This window comes from Tachypleus tridentatus, chromosome 9, assembly GCF_004210375.1.
Source record: "Tachypleus tridentatus isolate NWPU-2018 chromosome 9, ASM421037v1, whole genome shotgun sequence".
NCBI classification, from domain to species: domain Eukaryota; kingdom Metazoa; phylum Arthropoda; class Merostomata; order Xiphosura; family Limulidae; genus Tachypleus; species Tachypleus tridentatus.
Window position 1 is genome coordinate 44,158,968 of NC_134833.1, and position 24,362 is coordinate 44,183,329.

At 31.4% G+C, this 24,362-nt stretch overlaps 1 long non-coding RNA gene across 1 annotated transcript; it reads right to left on the reverse strand.

The window, feature by feature from the left end:
• Nucleotides 1–2,475: 2,475 nt before the first annotated feature.
• Nucleotides 2,476–23,842, reverse strand: LOC143225165 (uncharacterized). Its single transcript, XR_013013661.1, has 5 exons — nt 23,691–23,842; nt 23,254–23,403; nt 17,745–17,816; nt 11,440–11,566; nt 2,476–2,779 (listed from the first exon to the last, which is right to left on the reverse strand). It is a non-coding gene; the product is annotated as an uncharacterized LOC143225165 (long non-coding RNA).
• Between the last annotated feature and the right edge of the window lie 520 nt (nt 23,843–24,362).

Below are 24,362 nucleotides of genomic sequence, written 5' to 3' on the forward strand. Positions count from 1 at the left end.
ATCACAATTTGGTCAATTCAAAATACTAATTTTTTGCCCATTTTGCAATGAAATGTCACAGTGTACAAAATAGTGACTATTTTTGTACCCGTGATAATCTTATTCTTCTATACTTTAAACGAGTGTGGTGACATGCAGTTAAGTTTCTTGCCTCTTTGTATAGTGATAAAACATCTAAAGTATCCATATGTTTGGTAACATAAATTTAGTTGTGTACACTCTGTTTACTACTATATAATTTATCAGCCTAATACAGTTGAGTCATGTAAAATATAAAGACAAGAACTAAGCATACATAACTTGTGTTAACCTGTACATAATGGTAATCTTAATAGTCAGTGTTATATTTAGTACTTTTCTGACTTATAATCAATGTTTACTTTCATCAATAAAAATTCAGTATTTTCAGTAGTCTTGTGAAAATTTGTACAGAAACACAAAACTTTATATTTTCAGCTTGCTACAGGTTTCAAACTATATGTTACATAACTTGAATGTACAATATATTTTCTTGTAAAATAGTTTTTGATTTAAAAAAGTAACTTATTCTAAGTTATTGTACTTGAAGCTCTTCAACAGGTTCCTCCTATTCTATTAATATTTTCTGCCACTATAAAAGTTTTGAAAACAAAGTTGAAAGTGAATTTTATATGTTAATTCTAACTATTCCAACAGTTTTAACCAAATAAAAAAAATCAGATTAATAATTTGTCATTTTCTGAAATGTATTTAGTATAATTCATGAAGAAAAATGAAAAAAAACTTTGCATTCTGAATGCTGTATTGTTGTGAACAGTTTCATCTGCAATCAGTGCATTTGTCAATGATTTAATATAAATTTTCTTCACATTCCAAAGAAGAAGAACTTTATTTTTGCTAAAAAACCTACTACCCCTTGAAGATATATTATTCACTTCTTTATTTTCAAATCCTTTCCTTAATTTTTGCATAGACCATGGATGAAACCTTATTATAAGGCCACATCGAGTGGTTTAATCATTTATTAATGAAACACAGCTTTGAAAACAGTTATAAAGAAAGTTTACATAGGACTGTAAACAGCAAGAAGTAGTAAATATACAGGTTTAGGAGCTGTTTCATATTTTCTGTAAACTTTTTCTCAACCCTATTTGTTTGTGAATCCTGAAAGTATTTCTACTTGAAAGCTACAGAAATTTTATTCAGTGAGAAGATATAACTTAGATAAAGTAAACTTTGAGACAGTTCAAAGACAAATTAATTGGGTATAAAAGAATTTAATTCAAGCTCAAGTTTAATACATTAACAAATGACAAAACCTTCTCCAAATATTATATAATGAGGTACAAATAGTTTATCTAGACACAAGTATATATATATATAATAAAATAGTATGACAAAAAACAAACACAACTGGAGATTGCTTAAGGCTTAATAAAGGTATCTTGTTGATCTTTGGTCTTTTGTTTAAATTTACAGTTTTTACTTTTTAGTAATTTGGTTTGTTTTGAATTTTGTTCAAAACCACATGAAGGCTATATCTGTGCTAGCCATTCCTAATTTAAAAATAAAGACTAAAGGAAAGGCAGCTAGTCATCACCACTTACTTCTAACTCTTGGGCTACTCTTTTACCAACAAATAGTGGAATTGACCATAAAATTATAAGTCCCAAATGGCTGAAAATGCAGATTTGAACCTGCAACCTTCAGACTGCAAGTCAAGCACTCTAACTGTGCTGGGCTTACGTTTTAGTAGGTACACTACTGTTTTAATGAATTGGAATGTTTGTAAACATGAAACATATTTTTATTGTGTTGATGAAATAAAATAATTATTAAAACAGTTAAATTAAATTTACTGCTTTACAAGTGTATTAAGTAATTAAAATATTCTGATGACAGAAATCTGTATTGATTATTACTTTTATCTTTATTTTATTCCAATAACTAAAAAAATTTTTCTTACTAACTACTCCATCATTTCTAATTGCAACTAAGATATGCTTTAAATAAAAACACTATTACCCTTATTGGTAGTAGTAAAACAATATTTTCATTATTCAACTATCCATTTTTTTGAATTACAGGAAATTAGTGTGGGATTACTAAATATTTTAAAAACAAATATTACGGAGATTGCATGGTGGTATTTAGTCAATTCATCAAGTAAGAAGTTTTACTTTAGAGCAGTGTCACACTGGGAAATCTGCAATTGTGGCAAAATTGTTTTTTGTATTAGCATGATACAATAGTGCAGTGTTTGAAAAATGTATAAAGCTAGCACACACCCATTCCTTTTCTCTCCTTGTGTGTGTGTTGTATGAGGCATGTATTAATTGATTAGTGAGTACCACTATCATCAATTTTATTTCTTGAACATAGTGCAGTAAACTATCACAAGTAACACACTACATTATAAAGTTTCATTATCCACATAGTATTATTGCTATAAGTCTGTATGTTGATAGGAAGTCAGTATAGATACTAAACTTGAGAAACTGGGACACATGATATTTATTTACATTGTGAGTCAACTGGAAAATACAAAACAACAGATGAAGGTAAAGTCATGCTTTGTGTAAAATAGTTCAATAACAGGATAGTAATGTAAGCAATACAATAAAATTATATACACAGCTCATACAACTGGCTTATTCCCTCTTGTATGTAATTAAAAAATTTAACACCTTACTCAATATTATGCGAAAAAATGTTCTTCTCACCCACATCACTTTTTTTAATCACTTCATTACAACCTTTTTCTGAACTCATGCCTGTAATTTCTTCACTATCTTGATCACTAAGAAAGACAAATAATAATAATATGCATAACTTTTAACATATAAAACCTTTCAATATCCATAATAATATCTAAAACAAAGGAAATAATAACGAATTTCAACCATTATTGTAAGAACTATTATACATTCTTAGTTCACTTTCCTAGTATCCTCGTTTTCCATGCATAATGATATAAACAGGTAAAACTGGAAGAAACTGTAAAGAACCACAAGTTAGGATAATACTATAATGATACAATCATTTCACAAAACCAAAATAAGAAAAATTCAGACATGACACAAGATATCTAATTCTATCCATTGGCTAAATCCCATTCATTATTCATTTAGAGAGAGTAGCCAAAAAGCTGACAGTGGGTATTGTTGACAAGATTCCTCATTTTAGTCTTTCTAATCAGAACTAAAAATGGCTATACACAAATAACTCTTTGCATAGTTTTGCATAAAAATTGTAAAGATGAAAAAATAAACTCTTCATGAGAAGCTGAACAACCTCAAACACTCTTCTGATTCAAAAAGGCTTAAATACACGTGTCTTTATTAGTACCTGTACCAAATTATTTTGCACATTTTGAAACAAGTAGTTTTAGTCCATACATTTTCCTATCACTAATGTATCTGAACTGACTACACGTAAACTTAAAACCTCAATTCTTAGCTTACTATGACATGGAACTTCTTAGCAAGTATGAAATAATTAAGTACTAATATATATCAACACAAACTGAATAACCTCCAGCTCAAAGTGTTAGTTTTAACAGTAACAGTCTCAAATACCTTTTCAATTAGATAAAGAATAAAGATTTGCATATAATTAAATTCCTACTAAACTTGTGCTCGTTGAAAAGTGGACCTACATAAGCTATTGTGAATGTTTTTCACACTAAAGTAATACTAGTTCCCTTCTATTAAAACCAATAAGTTGATGCAGGGATTTTTCCTTGCCATTTTACTGAATGCAAGAAAAACACAACTACTAAAATGAATGTTTTTTTACAGTAGCCATTTCTATAAGAAGTGATTAGGAGATGTTCTATTTAAATCAATTTATTTGACATATTCCAATAAAATAATGTATGTACATAATACCAACACAGAAAAGCAAAAAAATATATAAACCAAATACACACACACATATACTCAAACTCTCTTTATGCTTTTTACCATTCCACCTTCTATCTTCAAAGTATTTCTTTCAATTTACTGATAGAAAAACTCTCTTTTTTGTGTGAAGTTTCCACAAAAAACAAACATTTTTATTTTTAACTTTTTCATCAGATTTATTGTTTAGCACATATAAAGATGGATGAATTAATATCGAATTTCAAAAACTTATGAATAATTTTCCTGTAATATATTGAAATATACAAGCAGCTACAATTTCAACAAAAAACTAAGCACAAAGATAACACTTTGTAAACAACCTTTGTTGTTAGCTTGAAACAAATACATTTATTGTGACATGACTTGTAGTGAAAATAACACATTATTAAGTTTCTTATGACTAGTTTACAAAAATATTTTAATTGTTTTACCATACTGAAGTCCTCCAGCTTTCCACTGACTCACCAAGAACAATGTTATTTGAAAGGTGTTATAAACAAGTTTAATAATAATAACTTCCTCCACACATTATGCTCATTTACATACCTCTTAGCTTAAAATATGAAGATAATAGGGTCAGGATGCACAAAAAGAAGTGATTATGCTTGCATCCTATGGAAGCACAAAACATTAGTTCTTTTTTTCATATATTTTCAAATAGGATTAGTTTAAAGTGTAAACATATATTCTAACCAGTTGCAAAAGTTAATATTTTCTAACACTGAAAGTGTACTTCCAATGTAATTCTCTAACCCATAGCAACCTCATCTTTCATTTGCACCCTAAGCAGTGGTAAACTTTTTAAAAGTGCAACAGTCGTTTATAACCTAATTTTTTTGCATTATTGCAGCAACATTTGCTGACCATGTGACCACACTCCACCAATCCCATTGTACCCTCTATACTAGCACAGTTAGCTCCCTCTACCCTAATGGCACAATCTTTAATATTTTCAGTGTTAGAAAATGTTAACTTCTAATACAGGTAATACTGTACCTCTACTCCCCCATAGCTAGAATTCCATATGAGAAAAATAAAGGAGCTGGTGAAGGTACAAATACAAATAATCAAGTGAAGAGCAACCACCATTAAAAAATAGTATATGTTGCCACAATTAAAATACAAGGCACACCTGAGGGGTATAGCACTTGTCCTGAGCCAGAGGATCATATATGAATAGGCCAAATGCAGTCCACCCAGTGCAAAATGCCTTGGGAATATCTGACTCATGAATGTTCTTCAAGTCTCTCTCAACATGAACTCCTTTTAAGGAATTCAAGGTAGCATGGGGAGTAACCTCAATGGGTATATTCCCAATGTTCTTTGAATTCAAGCAGAGTCTAGTGTGCTGTAGTGACGTTTTCACCTGAAATATCTCCTGAGCACAGCCACCTTACTGACTTAAGAGAGCCAGCAAGCCTTTCTAATCCCTTTTGAATGAAAAAGAGGGACATCTGCCCTAATGATTTCTCAGATAATGAATGCAGAATGAGAAATCAAGGTTTGGGTCCAATTTTGATGGTGACTATGTAACAGTTATTTTCTGATAATCTGTTTTTCATTTTTTTTTTTTGTTCATGAATGGGGATATCCATAATAAAATAAGAAAATTTCAGTGCCCACTGTTCCTACCTACCATGAAGCCCTATGAGGGGATGCACTGTAATGCAAAACAAAAACAATGGAGCAATGCCAGTGTTTTATGAGCACTACACCCAAACACATTGTCCACAACACCTGTTGAGAATATCCAATACTGGTACTTGGTTGAACCTAGTCCAAGTGGACCAGCCAATTGACCTTGGAGGAGTCACCCCAAGGAATTCAAGACCACAGTAGTGTGGAGCATTGGGCTCCTCAACCACCAGGATCCTCTTCTCCTCTTCACAGGTCACCATGCATGGCAAACATGTGGGTGGATGTTCAGATCCCAGAGAAGGTAAACTTATACTACAGTACATTTTCTGGGAGATCCCCTCATCATATACAGGAATCCATCTCAAGGGGACCTTTACACATATTTACAGTTAAAATATTATGGTCCCTTGGTATTTTACTTTTATATTGCAGGAAGTAATAGTGATTTAATTAAGAAATATTACCAATATTAAATGTAACAATTATGTTAACTAGAAAAAATACATTCACTATAAATGGCATTTTAGAATTGGCTTTAGACACTGCATGAAACTTAGTTTCACTTTTGACTGTTAGAATGTCTCAAAAAATAGAAATTTCCACACTTTACAATATTTAATGTTATTATGAAATGTTTCCAATTTCCTCCAAAGTTACTGATGAATTGAAATGACTATCAAACTCATACAATTTGAATAAAGAGTGGATCTTACTTTTACAGCAGTGGACCAAATACCTTAAGATTTAGTTTGACATGTTAACCACTATATGGTTAACTTTGCTGGAATGGTGAACAAAGTTTGAGGAGTAAACACTAAAGCATTATCAATGGGAGGAGAGCATTAAAACTGCTGTCAAACTCATACAAATGAGAAAATTAATCATATAAAGTGTTTTAAAATCCCTACAGTGCATGTTATACCCCTGAAAGCTTAATGGTAATAATAGTATCAGACGTGTGTGTGTGTTTTTCTTACAGCAAAGTCACATTGGGCTATCTGCTGAGTCTACCAAGGGGAATCAAACCCCTGATTTTAGCATTGTAAATCAGTAGACTTACTGCTGTGCTAGCAGGGGATGTATCAGACATAAATAAAAGTTATTAGTGGAATTTGTACTCAATCCATAGTAGGGTTCAATAATTGATTATTCTTCCAATATGGCAAAAAAAAAAAAGATTATTTTCATATAGGATGGCTATAACAAACAGAACAAACTTGTACTACTAAACATCTGGTCTTAATACCTATGGATGGAAGAACAAAACCCATTGTACAGTTACATGTTTAACAAACATAAAATATAATAGAAATGTTTGACTCACTTCAATAGTTTGAATAACTGAAAACAGTAATCAGTAAATCTAACTTTGATTAGTTGATTATTTTCTTAACATTAATCGCTTTAATCATAATTTTAATTACTGGATATATGGAATAATCAGTAATATTAATTTAAATTAGCTAATTAATTTCAAGACATTAACCAATTTAATCATATACTGGATATTTTATATAAAACTAAACAATGTAAGCAATGCTCATACACAATTGATTATATCAGTTAAGACAGTTGCTCAGCTCAAATTAGAAGTAAAACATTTTCTTTCACAGACAAAGAAACAGAAATACAGACTCAAGCAACCTTATGGTACAGATATTACAAGGTTACTACACTCAAGCCAAAGCAATAATTTACTATAATAGAGTTGAGAGTAACAGAAGCTGGTATGTAAATTAATTCAATAGCATATTTTCATAAACTTGGTATTTTCAAATTGAGTTAAATTCATTCATTGTATATAACTTTTACGTGGCAATAACCAAAATTTAATTTTAGCAAGAAACTCAAATACAATAATCACTATTCTCCTGGCATCTCTCACAGAACTGGATCAGTTAGTTCTTTCACCCTTTCTAATACCTTCACCATTTAATGATCTGTAAAAACTAAGGTGATTATTCATGTTCAATACACCCTTTACAGAGAGAATCCTTGTCACTTAAGCATCAATCAAGCATACTTCTTGCATCCAAATCTAAATCTTATCCAACCAATATGTTCTGATAACATTTCCTTTTTAAAACTTCCCAGTTTGAAGAGGAAAGCTTCATTCTGCTCATAAGGGTAATTTACAAATTGACTTTTATTTTAATTCCAATACCTAACCTACCAAACCATAAATATTAGCTAAAATTAAAAATTATGTATGTGGTAGGATAAAGCAAGTAAAGATATGTTTTTTCCTCCTATAGAAAAACAGCCAGTTATGAATTAACCATGTAAACAAACTAGTATCATGGTAATAAAGGTAGCAGGCAGCTGAAGTCTACAATAAGTACTATCAGTATGAGATCAAGCAATGAAAAGAGGTTTTATTGATATATACAGAGCTTATTAAACTTCAGTATTGATCCAGTAACAATCTGCTAAAGGAGCACATTGAAATAAAGACTCTGCAAGAAGGCACTTAAAATAGTTAAAAGTTACAAGAGTTCACAAACTTTTAATATGAATAGTATACTGCTATATTTGAATATACCATTGGTTTCTATGTTCTTGTAGTATTATCAAATTCATTCGCAATTCATTTTCTGGTCTGAATATGTACAGGTTTCACATTTGTGGTTGTGAAAATCATTAGGTTAATCTTGTTGTTCTCAGAAGTAGATAAAATCTGTTACTGCCTGGAGAGAACATTGCTTAACATTACATGCTGCATAATGACAACAACAACAGTATTCTTTGATGGTTGTTTAGGTGATGTCTAGAAATGCAACAAAACTTGTGTTGTAATGAGAATCACAAGACGTGAGTAGCATAGGTCATTCTGGGTAAATAAGAGGTTTCCTGGAAGCCAAAAATCATGGAATTTAAATAATCTGTAATTTCAAATTTAGAAAACCAATTTTTAGATTTCATTTTTGTTAAAACAATCTGGTTTGAAACATGATCTTGATTTTGCACAATCTGTTGCAAGATATTGCCAGAATAGATTTAAGGAAGAACCAATACAATGTGATGGTTCTACTGTGTTTGTGTAATATAACATAACAAAAGATTTTATATCTTTATGTTTCACTTTGTGCACAGTTTTTATTTAATTTAATGTCAATCCAACCTTGTATGACTTAAGTTTAAAAGAATTCATAACTAAAAAATGGCATTTTTTGCAACTAAAATTATTCACAACAGAGAGTTATCAGGTATAGAAGAAGCCTTCTCCTGTATGAAAAACGTTTGCCAATGTTGCAGGAGTCCATGACTTTGATCCCATTGTGGCTAATGGCTCTAAAAAGAGAAATGTCAAAATATGATGCACTCAAAATGACAGATTGGATTTTCCTTCTGATGAATGACCTCAATATAAAGAATACAAGGACAGAAGATCATCATTATGGGGTAGCATCTGGTGGGTCTTAAATTAGGTGCATAATATATATAGGGCCTCCAGACTTGTGCCAGCCAAAGTAAATGAGTCTGACACTGATCAAAGCCACCCATAACCCTATTGTGGAGGGATAAAGGGTTCCAATAAAGGTGGTAAACTGCATTTGTCTTAGATATAACACTTCTTTGTAACTGTATATCACAAAGAGGAGGACATTATGTCATCTACATGTGCAAAACACCATCTCACTGTGCACTGAATGGTTATAGCCATCTTTGTTTGGAACCCATTCAGGAGGGTTCCTCCACCTCAGCAGCTTGAAACTGGAGAGTAGTATTGACTCCTCACTCCATTAGAAGAAAGGAGGAACATCATCACCAGAAATACTGCAATGAGTGGCAATAAAACCATATTTTGAAAAACAAAACAAAACATACCAAGCTATTTACTACAGGCAGCAATCCCCTTCTGTTCTACCCATGCTGTCCATAGGTGGTACAGTGCAGGATGTACATGTTTTTTAAGTAAACATCGCAAAGTTATTCCGCTACTGATGATCTTGTGGAACATCCCATCTCAATGGAGAGCACTGTGAAATATAAAGCATGAATGAGCATGGCTGTACATTGCAGATTTCAAGTTAAAGAATACCTGGACAAGCACCACTCAACATAAGGGAAGCAGGATTTATATTATGATGAATGAAGAGAAGGCCCCAGGAAAAATAGTATGAATAGAAACTTACCAATCAGAGTTACACCACAGTCTGAATAACAGCCACAGATGGGTGATGAAACCAGATGAAGAAACAAATTGTGAAATGCTGGAAATAATGAGAGACAAATGTATTGGGTATGGTACACATGCCTGATTGTTAAATTTCTCCCAATGGACAACAGAGATAAGAAGAAAGGAAAAAGGTGAGATGTGTAATTTATGGGTGGCCAACTCCCAATTTGAAATGAGCCAGAAGTAGCCAGTCGTCCATGTAATTGTGAAAATGCATCCTCAAAATGTGAAGATGTTGATCAAATGCCCAGACTACCTGACAGAAAATATAAGGATCCAAAGCAAGCCTGAAAAACAGAGCTCAAAATTTATATATCACCTGAGAAAAAAAAACAAAGATTAGGTTTGGCAACATTCATTATGATCATCTATAAGCCCATAGAAAATGCCAACCTCAGGATGACAAAAGACTCCATATTAAATTGGGGTAGGTAAACAAAGTTACTGAAATAAGATAAACCTATAATCAGCTTCCAATCACAATTTTTCTTGAAAACAAGAACAAAGTTAGAAATACAAACTTGCTGCAAGATGAGGAACAGGTTCTATGGTCTGATGAGACAATAATTCCCAAACCACTTCCAACAGAAGCTGACTGGTCACCTATCATCAGCTTCCAATCACAATTTTTTTGAGAACAACAACAAAGTCAGAAATATAAACTTGTTGCAAGATGAGGAACAGGTTCTATGGTCTGACGAGACAACAATTCCCAAACCACTTCCAACAGAAGCTGACTGGTCACAGGATCCTGAGGAGGAAGAAAGAAAACGGGGAAAGGAGAAATGAGAAAGTGAAAGAAATAGGAGAAAGTGATTAAACATCACATATCCAAGAAACAATATCCAAAAAGATCATGTTAGCAATCAAGCTCCTCATAAATCAGAACAGGCTCCGCATGTTCGGGAAAAACTTGGGTGAAGTCCATGGACAAAGGCTGGCCCAAGTAACATTTAAACTTTCAGTGGATAAATCCACCATCAGGTCACCTGCACCTGAGGCTTAAGAAAGGACACTAGTTACTGGTGCATCCCCCAAAGTGGTAATGTAAACTTCAAAATTCATAGTGAAGAAGAGTCTACTAAATTCATATGGTGAAAAAGGATTATGCAACTGGAACCCACTAATAAACTTTTAAAGTAAAGAAACTGTCTGAATGAAAACTAAACCAAAGAAAACCATTTTGTGAGGGAACTTTAGTCAAATGTAAATCATTAAACAAAAAAAGTACCTCTAAATAAAAGAGCTGCCAAATAGGAAGTGATGGTTCTGTACAGGAGAAAAAAGTCACATCACATATTGGTGAAGTAACACATGATGATTTGCAAGAGAGACATGTTGGAATTTTTCAGTTCCAATAGGAGACAGAAGAAAAATATTGCATACAGAGAACAGCACTTAACAAGAATAGCTATCTTTGTGAGTGGAAGTAAGTATCTTAGCAGAATTTTTGTTTTTGATAATTCTGTTGCTTTTCCACAATATTTTCTTTATTGGGTCAGTTTTTTAGTTTCCTGTAAGGACAATTTTGGACAACAGTTTATAACTTCTTGTCTTGATTTTTCTTTTATAAGCATTTTTTCTAGAAATTACAAGGAACACTCACATCATAATGTGACATAAGACTTCAATAAAAATGAGTCTATCCTGTTTACAAAATCGCAGACAGAGAGTACTGTTTAGTAAGATTATATTAGGAAAGCAGGACTATAGTATACTTCTGTAATTCATATTTACCTTGACATAAAACTATCACTATCTCCACTCTTTGCACTTGAAAAGTGATCACTTGAGTCTTCAGAAACAGTAGAATATTCATCGTCATCTGCTTCCCAGCTGTAGCGACATTCTCTTCGTTCAACCTCTATAAATAGTGTTTATAAAGATAAATTTATAAAAAATCACCAAAATTTAAAATATTTTATACATCTCAACAAGAAAGTTACATCATTTGTTTCCTTCAAGACAGAAATGGTAATTTATATGCTACTGGTGATGAAATATTCAAATGCAAAATATTTTTTATTTGTTCAGTTTAATTATTTAGCTCCAGCTTGATAAAATGTATTCTCAAATTCACTTACTTTTTCAGTCTATGGTCTACCAAATAAAAAAAGCCCTAGAACTGTAATTGTCTGGTTTCACTGTTGTTTGCAATTTATGAAAAGGCTTTTTGTTTCCTCTTTCACATTATTTTATTCAAATCCAAATGAGAGATACATATATCTGCTGCAGTTCTTATCACATTGAGATAACAGAGCCATATCAGGTCTGTGGAACACAATAGTCAGCTTGAGCCAAACAAACTTGAGTCACCAGTCCTGTTTGCATGGGGTTGAGTAGAGATTCATATATTTTGCTCAAGATACTTAAAAGCAAGACGAAGTTCTTTGTTGGTAAGTTAGCAATTTGGCATTTCAAGGTATCAGGTACTTCACTATGGTTCTGTTATTTGTATGGTGAAGTTAAAGGTGTTTAATTCTGGTTCAGGCATTGACATTTTGTGCAAAGCTTGAGAAGGGTGGATTTCATGATAATTATAGCATACCACAAACTAAATCAAGTATATTATCCATATATGCTGAGGTAAAAGAACCATCATAAAACAATTTTCTTATCCAAAAAGCAAGAATGCATTTGGTTGAATAGTTATCTGTCTTAGTGATGGTACAGTCCAATTACTCAAGTGTAACTAAGAATATACCACTAGAAAGATGAATGCTGTAGAGGTCACTGGAACAACCTATACAACTTTTGTGAAAGTTAGACATAAATCAGCTGCATTTTCCAGATTGAAGTACGACTACAGTTAAATTAAAAAAAAAAGCAACTGTATTCTTCCTAGAAGCTTTCAAAGAATGTAAAAGGATATTCTTGAATTAATGATGTGTTCAATCCTCTGAAACAAACCCTAAAATCATCACTAATGTGAGGAGACTTTAAAAAAAGTGAGATTTAGACAATAGAAAGTTAAATCAACAGATCAAGCAAATTTTGACCATAAAAGGTGCAAATAAAATAAATATTTAGTGATCTAAGATACACAAACAATTGAAATGTAAATGTAGTCAAGTGAATAGTATGTATGGTATTGATAATGTGTAGCATTTGCACTTGTTTTATGAAAAACTCAATATAAAATTAAGGAATACACATATTAACAATTATTAAATATATTTTAATAGTATTTTTATTTTCTTTAAGAATGTAAAAGTGAGTAACTGGATTGACTTGTTACATCATAAGTTAATACAATGAACTATCATTCTTTGGATTTGGTGATATAACTAAGTGACAAATAGTGAAGAGAATGATACATTGGGCTGCATATTTATTTTCAATATTTTAAACAGCTTTTCTGCTAAATAATTATAAATATCAATGCTACACATTTTTCAAATACCATACAATTACAAGCTCTCTGTGGCGAGTAAAAGTTAACTGAAAAAATATATATATTATATATACAATCTTGTCTACAGCTATTGATGAGGGGTGTAATTCCCTAAGACTTATACAACTTGGCAGCAAAAGATGATCCAATAATAGAATGAATTTTATATTCATTTTCAAATTTTAAATAGCTTGTTTATGAAGCATTTCAAAATAAGTTAGTAGAATCAATTTACATAAAAATGGCTTTCCACAATATAATCGCTGAAAATTAAGATGAAGCAGAACACAAATACCATACAGACAGTAAATAATGCTTTACATATGAACTGTATAGCAACAATTTAATTTAGGTGCAGCATGTGAAGTCAGATGTGATATTTCGTTGATGATAGTGAAATCTGGCTGACCGTTCACTGATAGTGATTTTGTCAAGCAATGTATGATTACTGCATTGGAAAAGTTGTCTCCGGAAGCGGTTTGCAAGCTACAGACGGTGGCTTTGAATCGTATGACAGTTCAACAAAAAATTTCACACCTCTCAGCAGACATGACAAGGCAGCTTACAAATAAAGCAGCCAACTTTGTCTACTTCTCTTTGGCAGCAGATGAATCAACTGACATCAGTTCAACAACATAGCTACTAGTTTTTGTTTGTGGTGTGTCGTCATCGTTTGATATCACAGAGGAACTAATCCGCATGGGTTCCATGAAGGGTCAGACAACTGGGTCTGCTCTATTCAAGGAGACAGTACGACTGTGTAGTAGTGTTTCATTGGATTTCATGAAACTGGTAAGTGTGACAACTGATGGAGTACCAGCCATGACTGGAGAAAGTAGCGGGCTGGTAGCACTGTTGATGATGCATCGAGGAAAGCAGAACAGACAGTTGGTGAAGTTGCACTGTATTATTCACCAACAGAACATGTGCAGTAAAGAACTTGGTTTTCAGGCACTGATGGCATTAGTGACGAAAACCATTAATTTCATCAAATCACGAGGGCTCAATCACTGTCAGTTTCAAAGTCTTCTTGAAGAAATTGATTCAGACTATGGTAACCTTGTGTATCACTGTGAAGTACGCTGGCTGAGTTGAGGGAAAATGCTCGGAAGATTCTGGGAGTTGATTAATGAGGTGATATAATTCCTCAGAAGCTAGAACAAAAACACAGAAGTGATTTCCATGACTGATCCAGCATGGCAAGCTGATTTGACCTTTTTCGTCGACATGACACAACACTTGAATGATCTGAATTTGAAGTTGCAAGGCTAAAATCAGCTTGTCTGTCAGCAAGCAGCATCAGGCAAATTCGTGCACTTTCCTACTTTTCAGTCACAACTACAGAAGAGTCAGGACATTGACACACATGTTTATGTTGGGAAGCTAGATACTTTGATTCAATCCTTCAACTCACGGTTACATGACTTTGACCAATGCAGATTGTTGATGAAACTTTCTGATGATCCGTTCAGTGTGTCAATGGATGACTTGTCAGCAGAATATTAGCTCGAACTTACTGATCTCCAGGCATCTGATGAACTGCAAGCTATTTACCGAGAAAACAGTTTGCTTGACTTCTACAAAACGTTGCCTGATACATTTGGTAATCTGAAAGAGAACACACTTGTCCACACCAGCATGTACTGCTGCGAACAGGCTTTCTTGCATATGAAACTGAACAAAAACAACACTTGCAATCAGCTGACTGATGATTATCTGGAAGCAGTCTTGTGTCTTTCAATGTCAAACATCAAGCTAGACATTTCTAAGCTTGTAGATGACATGCAGCACCATCCATCGCACTGACTTTGTGACAGTTGACGTATCATTTCTTAGAATAATGTGCAAACTTTGATGTAATCGTTATTTGTGTGTTCTTAAATGTGATGTCCATATTGTGTGAAACAACTGTGAGACGATTTTAATCTTCACTTTTTTGTGGCCCCCAATGGTTATGAGAAGTCTGTTTGTGGTCCCTGACTCAAAAAGTTTGTGCACCACTGAAATAAAGTGTATAAATTCCAGTGACTACAACTCAAAATAGTGTGACCCAACTAATTAATAAAGTAACCAAAAACAGTTAAATTAACAGCATTCAATGATGATACCATGACTGACTCAGTTATTATAAAGAGTTAGAACTCTTTGTATGTTCTAAACTGGTCAAAGAATCAGAGCCATAGCCAGGGTATTGAATGTCCACCATTCGACAAACAGATGTTTACACCATCAGCATAACAATACAGGAAGTTCAGCAGAATGCCCAAGACCAGGAATACTTTACGTGACTATCCCTTATCAAGGCCAATGGATCCAACTGGTGCATGTGTGCAAATGGTTCGAGTCCTCTGCACAGACATCTGCTGTCACCACTGGAGCACAAAACAGGTCTGTGAGTGCTAGAACCCTCTGGAATCTTCTGCAACATGTTGGGAGCTGAACTTCACACTGAAAGAACCCTATTAAATAGTGTCAGATCTGTCTTTAATGGATACTGCAATGGTGGATGGTGGTCATTTTATTGTTTAGAAAAGGTTCAGTGTTTCAATGCCAATGGAAGACAAAGGATGCACATGAAGTAAAATGAAAAATATGCTGCTCCATATGTACAGCAAGCAGACAGATGGGGAGACACCAGCATAATGGTATGGGCCAATATTCCTGAACATCACCAAAGAGAGCTTCAATTTACTGAGGAAAATTTGAATTTTCCAAGATATCAGAATGAAATTCTTCAACCAGTGGTTCTGTCTTTTCTGTACCAAGTTGCACTTGATACAATTTTTCAGCATTACATTGCCAGACTATACATGACTTGTATCTATATAGTTTCTGAAGAATAGTCGGATTAGTCTTTTCCTTGCCAGTAAAGAGCCTAGACAAGAACCCCATAGAATTTATATGTGATTTACCAAACAGGTGTTTGCCTCAGCATCCACACTCCACAGAAATGCAACAACAATTCGGAACAGCACTGAGAGAAGAACAGACAGCTATATCTCAAAATCAAGTCAGACAGTTTTGTCAATTCATAAGGCAATACATAACAGACACAACTGAGGCAAATAGAAGAAACACACGATATTAAACAAGAACTAAATTTAGTTCAATTTTCCTTTACTTCAATTATTCAGGCAATTTTGATAAATAGAGATGATTCAAAGTATTTTTTTTATTATTGCATTGATGTTTTAAAGAAGCGTCAAATAAACAATGTACAATTTGTTTTATTTATGAAGCAAATTTGACAAAATGTGAGGTAGTGTATTTTTATTTTCTATGAGTATACAAGAGAAAATAAACAACCAATATTTGGAGACTGAGATATTTTATCAAAAATCTCTTGAACAGGAAATCACTGTTTGCCATTTAAGAACAAGCTAAAGCTTTTATATGTTCAACTCCATAGTAACTAACACTTAAGAAATGTGTTTAAATTAGAAGAATGTAATACTTAAGAATTTATGTAATATATACTTATACAATTCCATAATTTGCTAAAATGTGAAAGAAGAATATTTCAGTAATATTTGCAACATTTAACATTTTACTGTTGTGATTATGTACTTTTAGTAGCTCATTTTTATTCTTACTTATTCTCTCTATGCTTTTGGAAAAAACTGCAAGAGGTTGACAATTACAAATATTTTCCCAATTTCTTTAGAAAAGTGTACAAACTATTCAGTTGACATTTTTGATTCCTTAACTGGAAAGTATAAAGTTCAATGTAAAAACATGTAACAAACATTACATGAATACAGAAAAATACTAATACAGCAAAGATGATTAACTATATTATTACACATGAATTTGTTTGGAATTTCACATTATTCATTTATATTTCCACTTATTTCATTATTTGATATCATTTCCAATAATCAAATTCATGCCTTTCACTAACTTAAAGGAGAATATTAATTTTGCCCAACCAAACAAGACTACTGGCAAATAAAAAGAGTAATTTTTAAAACATTAAATGTACACCAACATTCTCACTTTAATAATGAACTTTCTAGAATAAAATATTAAAGTCAAGTGACTGATATCTTCATTATAAAATCTAATAAACAATAACTTTCATTGTTCACACTTAAACAGTTCAAAAAATTAACATTTCTCTCAAAGCTCAGAAGTGTCAATAGCCAAATAAAAATTACAGACTGCTAATAGAGAAAACTCTGAGGAATCATACATACAATAGAAAAATTTTTGTTTTTGTTTACTTCACTAAACTATCAACTGGATGAGTTGAGCCTTCTGGCTTTAATATTAACAACTTAATTTTGAAGCAACTTCTTTCTTGAGTACAATGTTATTTCAAACTATACAATAATCAACAAGGATTTCTAAAATCTACCAGAAAATGGAAATGTTTCTTTAAAATTTAGGCACATAAGACAAATGACAAAAAAAATTGTGGTGAAAGGTAGAAACAGAATATTTAGTTGATAATATAAATGTTGATATAACCACAAAATTCAGATTCAACATTTCAAGCACTGATACAGCAAAGCCACAAACATCATTGTAATGATCACTGCATGTTTAACATATTTTGTACTTACAAAACATTAACATAAAAAACATCTAGAAAAAAATCATAACTATTTCAAAAAACTCTGTCTTAATTTAAGGTGTAAGATCTTACCTAGTTTTAGTTTTTTTTCAAGAAGTGGATAAAATTCCTGAGCAGTCTTATTGTTAGGCTCATATTTCAAAACTGAAGGAATAAAAATGCCACAGATAAATTTGTTTCACAGATACAAAACTACAGAGGATGATGAATATTTACTGTTCTATCATTTTGCAATCTTGTACACAAAATGGCTTACAATTAAATTAAATGCTGGCCAAAATCAATATTAATGTAAAGAGTGAGCAATAAAAAAATATTTGGGATTAAACACATTATCATAAAGAAAATTAACATCCAGAAAATACTAAATGTAAATAATTCAATACACCGTGGAGAAAAATGCTCAAAATAATTTTATTCTTGTTTATTAAGTCCTATTCAACAATAACACTAGCTTGCATGACTAAACAGTTATTCCTATAAAACTTTAGAAACAATAAAGTAAACTCTGGTGTACAAAAAATACAGCATGCATTTAAACATAAGATTTTATCTCTTAAAAAAAAAATATTTTGCACATAAATTTGGAGAAAAAATGCTCAAAATAATTTTATTCTTGTTTATTAAGTCCTATTCAACAATAACACTAGCTTGCATGACTAAACAGTTATTCCTATAAAACTTTAGAAACAATAAAGTAAACTCTGGTGTACAAAAAATACAGCATGCATTTAAACATAAGATTTTATCTCTTAAAAAAAATATATTTTGCACATAATAAAGCAATAGAAGAGATTATTGTGTTATTCTATAAAAACATTAAAACTGTAGTTTGACAAGAAGGAATAATAATTAGACTAATGCCTATCAATATGGCAAGTCAAATATCTGATGGGTAATTGGAGTTGTAATGTAGGTCAGTTTAATAAACTTGATTTTCAAATGAAATAAAAGTCTGATATACAGACACACTATTATATTCGACTTCCTTATCATAATGTATGAAATTTTTAAATTTCTTTACTTATTCTAAATCTATACAGCTTTGTATATAGCAAAAGGTCCAGTAAATCAATAAGTTTATTTTATTGTAGCTGGTTTTACTTCTTCATTATTCTATGTAATGCTGCACACTGTGCAAGAATGTTAACAACAATATCCTTCATCAGTAGGCCAGATGATATCTTGGGTATTAGATTCCCCTATATTCAAGGAGAATGCCCAGACCTGTGATAAGCACTAATCATTATAGTCAAATCCAACATTTCTTGTTAGGTACACAGTTTTACAGCCCCATAAGACTACCATTCTGACATTTATTTTGGTACCTGGAATAGCATTCCAGCACTTTGTGGAACATTTTTGACAACAAACAGAAATTGTTTTTACATTTGAACTTGAATCAAAGAATATCATCATTGGAAAACATCTCATTCTGGAACTTCCCATAAGCAAACTTATGTTGCTTGAGCATGAAACAAAATGAAATATTAGGTATTTCTATTTACTCTGTGTGTGTGTGCACTACATTTTTCACAGACATTTTTCCATTTACATTTTCTTTCAGGTTTGATAAACTCAGAATTTAAAAGATGGAAGTAAATAAGTAAAACTATTCTTTTTAAATGAAATAATAACTGCCACTGATGAAGCAAATGGCAAGTCTATACTATATGCACTTTATTTTTTCCTCTGTTACACTCAATGTGCTTTCAGTTATTACTATTTATGCCCTTGTAGAATACACCTACAGAATATTACAATAAGCTTATTAGTTTTCCAACAGTAACAATGGATAAAATATTGAAAAATGTTTCCTAAACAGAATCCAGTTTTCAATGTCACTAGTTTTTTTTGTTTTACTTTGTTTCATTAACATACTGTTTTCATTAATTTTGGTCATTTTCTTTTTAGTTTTTATTAACTAAAATATTAGTGAGAGAGGTATGCTACTTTCAGTTATTTTGTAACTGCTGTTGAAATGATACAGTGCATTTCAGCACATTAAGTAAGAAACATTAGGTTTAAACAGTATAAATGGAATCTCAAGTGAGTTTGTTGACATGAAGTTATCTTGAGGGGGGGGGGAAGATCTGTTGATCAATTAATGAATTCAGCAAAAGATGACTATTCAGTGTTCACTGCAAGTATGCACACTACACTTCATCTCTTACAGATATTGTTCTAATTTTATGTTACATGTTGTGTCTACTCTCCTTATATCTTGACCACTTCGGTTTTTCTTAACACATTACTACAGTTACTAATGATAGTTTTGGATCCTCTTTTATACTGGACGTCTGTAGTCTGATATAATTTTTAAAAAGGTTCATTCATAGCTGTATTTATAAGTATGGGCTTGTCTCCATTGTCCATTAACCATATGCACACATCTCAAACATTTACACTTAACATCAAAATTTAATTAAACCACTTTATTATCAAAATCTTTCAATAAACTAGGTATCAAAATCAAGTTTACAATATAAGTGTTAATATTAACTTAGTTTAATTTCTTAATTTTAAAAGTAATTATTTAAAGAAATTCTCAGTATTGACTTCTCTGTATTTCATGGCTTTGAATTTCCCATTTGAGATATTCTTTCAACCGCTATATATGATCTTATGAAACTATGGATTTATGGTATAGATACTGTTGAAATGAAAAAGGACATTTATACTCCAGTCTTCTCACTTTATTGAGATACAAGTTAGGAAGTCAAATCCATGTGCCCTGCCCTTCTATTCCATCCTGTCTTTCAAAGAATCTCAATAATTTTCTCTGGCATTTGCCATTAGACTATTCATGGCCAAAAGAAAGAGATTTTAATTTACTGAACTTTCTAACAGATACTTTTATAGCTTAATTACAAACCAGTTAAAGTACAACAGTTTTAAAGCACTGTATTTTTAATGTATGTTAATATTTTGTGTTCTAAATTTCACACTTGAAATAAATAAAATTATATAAAATATTTCAAAACCCCTACAAAAAAGCAGATCTAACCTTTATTGAGACTGTAAGAGTAAAACCTTGAAAAAATGTACAAGACCCACATTAAGACCCACTTTTCTTGTTTTTCTAAGTATATTGTTTATTTATTGTCATAAATTTAACTAATATATAAAAATCAAAAAATATATTAGGTTAGATAGGACAACTTAAATAAAAAATTCCTTATGCAAAATGTAAGCTCAGCACAATTGCAATTTGGCTGTTAATAATCTGACTTTATACTTATACAAAACTGACCTTCTGTGATAAAACACAGCTGTATGAAAGAGATCTAAATAATTGGGAGATTTGAAAAATATTAGGTTTGGCTGTTTATAGCATGCAGTAATTCCAGAAAAAATAAAGAGTAACTTAATATTTATTTCATACTAGCTATAAATACCTGTATTCTAGGTATTAAAAGTAATAGTTTCCATTTTAACTTAGGGAATGAAGCAGATGTAACAAGGGCGAGGTCTATGACTGTGCAAGTTTCTCTCTCTTAACTAAAACAATATCAGAAAAAGTACATGGTAGAATATGTTTTTAGAGCTGACAACTAATTATAAGGTTAAAAAAACCTATTTTGTTACAGTAACAACACCACAAAAATCAAACATTAACTTGATAAAATATTTACACCAGACCACCTGTAACCCAAACTATTAAAAAAGTTCAAATGTATACATTTCACTTATAACACTGAAGTCATAGAAAATAAGTAAGAAGCAGTAATGATTAAGGTAGATAATTTTTCATTTGATGATCTTTAAAAATTATTATTTTAGACTTTTCTTGCAGATAGTTTTAAGAAATGCATCTTTCCAGTCAGTTATTTGGAAATTTGACTTATTTGTGTAAGTGTTTGGTAAAAAGATACAATAATTGTAAGATAAAGATTGGCAGTAATCATCAAGTACTCAATCTCTTTCACACTTCAGCAAAAATTTGAAACCTACTTGAATAAGTCTTAGTTTCTTGTTTAGATTTAGGTATCCAAAAAAAAGAATAGGAAGCTTTCAAAAATGCATTATAGATGACAAAAAATATATTTAAGTACATTAGAACCTTCTTGATTACATAGGAAAGAAATAAAATTCATACTGTACAAGTAAAGTAAAAAATATATATGTGTGTGTATATTTCACAAAATTTACAACTAAGGTTTTGAATTAGAAGGTAAATTTCCACATATTGTCCCAAAAATTGTAGCAGGCCATCTTGGCATAGATGTAATAAAAGGTTGGTTTTACCTTAATCCTCTGTGATTGTTAGGAAAACAAACTGAAAGCCCTGATACAACATAGAAGAATGAAGGTGAAACTTACATTTTGATTATGATTATATGTTAAAAGTAGGTTTCTTTTTCATCATAAATATTTACTTAATATCTATATGTGTCTATAGTATATGACATATTTAAGTGTTTAACTGAAAAAATTAAAACTTATTAAAATATATGCAGACTTTTTTATTTTCATTATTTGTTGAAGCAGCTATACAGAAAGGGCTAAAATGATGCTGTAAAAATTAACTATAAATACCAGTCAGCAAAGAACCAGCAAAACTGTTTTATCTTCATCAGGCAACAATCAGTAATGAAAAAAATGTCTGTGAGCTCAAATGCTACAGGGTGTTTGGAAAGTCACTGTGCACTTATATATGTATATGATTATAAAACTGCACAGCGACTTTCTAAACACCCTGTATATTTTCATAAGTTTATTCAACTATTTTTAGCTTTTAAACACAAAACATCAAAATTCTGCTTTTCATGCAACAAGACATGTCAAATAAATGAAGATATTGATACTTAAAAGAGAGACATACTGTTTTCAAGTATTTTACGAATATGAAATTAGCATGAAAAAACATTTGAATATAATCCTTTCTGTCAATAATATGAATTCTAACACTTTTATGTGCATTTTTCTTAAACTTGTTTTTATGTGTGGCTTATTTTAAAAAATGACAAACAACAACAGTTTTTAAACATTATTTTTTAAAAAACTTTGTACAGAACAACTCCTAAACTCTTGTTCAGCCCTTTATTTAATTAGTGTAATCACACTCTCAGCTAGACAAACTGTTTAACTTACACAGTAATTTAAAATCACGCAATATTTAGAAACATGCATAAACATACTAACAATGTGATTTTAATGTAAAATTAAATCTTTAGTTTTATAATTTATCATTTGAAGTAGAAAAAAATTACTTTTTTCTCTACATGATATGTTTAATTGTATTTTCCTTGTGTTTATTATATTGAAGAAATTTATTTATTTTCTATATTCATTATAATTCTATGTATTTAATAAGTTTAATCCCAGATGTCAGTTACTGCTACAACCTTTGCTCAGATATCTATTTTAAAAGAGAGTTCCATAGTCAACAAAGTTTTTATCGTTTAGTATATCCCTGTATGATGAAGGCCATTGTAAGAGAGTCAAAAGCATGCAAATAAAAGTAGTTTAACAAAGATAAAAGTCTGTGTATAATCTTGCATATTAATTTACTTACATTATCAATTTTAAAACAATATTTATTAGGGGCTAGATAAAGGTGATGGAAAATATCACTTACCTTTTGTTATACACTTTCTGAGTAGGCATTTCCTTTCCTCTTACTTTTTGGTGAAACTCACAGGTGCATTGTTCATTCAGATATGTTTTTTTGTAAAATGATTGAAGAAAGCTTTGTATCACTCGTACCTCCTTCAGTTTCTTTTTAAATCTGTTTTTAATGAAAGTCAGTATTACTCGAGCAGCAAAAAACAAATTTGACCTTACTTCTTTTTCCTTTTTTTTGCTGCACAGATAATAACAACTTTCATTAAAAAAAGATTTTTTTTATAAATATGAGAATTAGAAATACAAATGAGCAAAGTTTTAAATACAATCATTTCTGATGATAATATGAATTCTAACACTTTTATACATTTTTTTAGCTGAGTGTTGTTAATGTTAAAATCTCATTCCCTAACAATTTGTTTGTACCAAACAACAGATGACAATACATACTCATGTTGATTTTTGGACTATGGGCTATAGAGCAAAATTACAGGCCAACAAAATTAAACACATTTAAAAAAAAAAAAATCCAGGTGCACATCCTCAAAATTTCCTTATTAAGCATGCAAAGTTTCAAGGTTCTTTCCTCTTGGAGCTGTGGTGCTGACTGACTGACAAGCACAGGCTGTTTTATTAGGAAAGATATTCAAAGCCATGAGGTTTCCACAAATGCTTCATAATGCGTAATTTTTGGAGATCTGTAACAGATTAATTTAATTTACAGTATTTCTTATGGGAAAAATGGATTCGGTTTTCGAACAGCCTTCTTGAACGGATTAAGTTCGAGAACCGAGGTACCACTGTATTTACGTACTTCTGGAAATATTTAGTCACACGTAATTTCTCAAAGAGCCACACGTTCCGAGTTGCCGACTCATGTGTCAGTAGATACAGCGTCTAGTTTATCATTAGTTTGTACGTCTAAGGATGATAGCTAGAAGATATAAAACACAGTTGAAAGGGCATTAGAACTGCTGCTTTCTTAACTATCAAGTGATATATTATAGTATAATGTAAGCACTAGATTGTGTGATTAACACTTGATTAAACTGGGTTTGGTTTTCATTTCGTGCAAAGCTACTCGAGGGCTATTTGCGGTAGCCGTCCATAATTTGGTTGTGT